This window comes from Tiliqua scincoides, chromosome 1, assembly GCF_035046505.1.
Source record: "Tiliqua scincoides isolate rTilSci1 chromosome 1, rTilSci1.hap2, whole genome shotgun sequence".
In the NCBI taxonomy this organism is placed as follows: Eukaryota; Metazoa; Chordata; class Lepidosauria; order Squamata; family Scincidae; genus Tiliqua; species Tiliqua scincoides.
Genome location: NC_089821.1, coordinates 93,422,107 through 93,423,730, shown reverse-complemented (window position 1 = coordinate 93,423,730; position 1,624 = coordinate 93,422,107). Strand labels below are relative to the sequence as shown.

Sequence of the window (1,624 nt, the reverse complement as noted above, 5' to 3'; positions counted from 1 at the left end):
TGGGGATATAGGAGAAATTGTATATTGCTGTTTGAATGTTGAGACAATTAAGGAGCTTGTCAACTAAAGAACAACTCCCATTTTTCTAAACACACCTCTGTTAAAATATTTCCACTTTCTTTCGTTTTTTGAGGAAAGTGAGACTGAAGAAAGAGATATCAAGACTTGCTCTCAGAAACATCAAATCTGATGCTTAAATTAAAAGAAAAACTAGTGCTTTATAAATTATAGGCTAGGATATTCTGAGCTTTGACTGAAGAGTTAGAAATGGAGAATTAAGAATGAAACCTTTCCTAGCCTGATTTGGTTGAAATTTGTTTCCTCGAAATCAGGTGCTTATATTTAAAAAAAATTTAAAACATTTGATATTTTTTTTACGGCATCTTGTCCCAAGCAAAACAACTACAACAAAGCCTTACATATTCATCACCAGTAGTACTTTTTAAACTGGAGTGCCAACTCCAGTTTAAAAGCATGTTAAATACCTTTAACTTGCATATTGCATTACTGAAAGTTTCGAAAAGCAGTGAAGAAAAATCTCCTCAAGATGTGCAGCCTCACATCTTACCCAGTGGGTTACTTACTAATTAGTATTCAGGTGGTGCCCAGAGCAATACATGAAATTACATGCTAATGTACCTTCAGTGCTATCTTATGAACATTATTATAATTGACTGAGTAGTCCATCACTGGTACAACTGTCTCTAGGTGGCAAGTTGCTACATCTGCACTGTATGATTATATACTTTCCATATTCTTAACTCTTGCCTCAGAATGAGGTTGAAGGTCATGAAAAAGGGAGAGCAGAATGAAGCAACTTATTGAACAACCCCTCCACTCCCTTCTCATACTCAGGCTTGTCTACAATGTTTGTCCTGTTTTTCCTCCTGTCCATGCATTTTTATGGCTAGAGTAGGAATTCAAATCTGCATCACTGATTAGGAGCACAACTCTAACTAGCCTGTCTGCTGGCACAGCAGCCCCTGCAGCAGCCGAAGGTTCGCAAATGTGCTGTAAGGCACATTGTGACACTCCGTGAGTAAGCAGCACCGGCGGTCAGCAAGACCAGAACCAAGGGTGGTGGAGTAGGCAGTTGACTAAAGGTCCAGTCCCATCCAATTTTCTGTTGCCAGTGCAGCTGTGCCAATGGGGCATGCACTGCGTCCTGTGGTGGGGACACGGAGGCCTCCTCAAGGTATGGGAACATTTGTTCCCTTACCTTGGGGCTGCATTGCGGTTGCACCGGTGCTGGAAAGTTAGATAAGATTGGGCCCTAAGACACTGGAATTCAAAAGTGGACCTACCCTGCACATGCCTGATCTTGTCTGATCTCAGAAGCTAAGCAGGGTCAGGCCTGGTTAGTACTTGGATGGGAGACCGCCTGGGAATACCGGGTGCTGTAGGCTTATACCATAGTCTTTTAAGACTGAAGGTTACCAACCATTATCTGTTTAATGTAACTGCTGAGGCTGGTATATGGTGAGAAGTGCTTTGTAGCCCTTTCCATGCCATTTTCTCACTGCAAATCAGTCATCACCTCCCAGGTGCTTTTTACCCTTTTTAGGGAAAAGATATGGTACTTGCATTTTTTCTCTGAAGGGGTAAAAGCAGAAGACATTTTCAA

General features: G+C 41.6%; 1 pseudogene; it reads left to right on the top strand.

The window, feature by feature from the left end:
- The first annotated feature begins 1,287 nt into the window (after window positions 1-1,287).
- On the top strand, window positions 1,288-1,406 carry LOC136638152 (5S ribosomal RNA; annotated as a pseudogene).
- The last annotated feature ends 218 nt before the right edge of the window (window positions 1,407-1,624 follow it).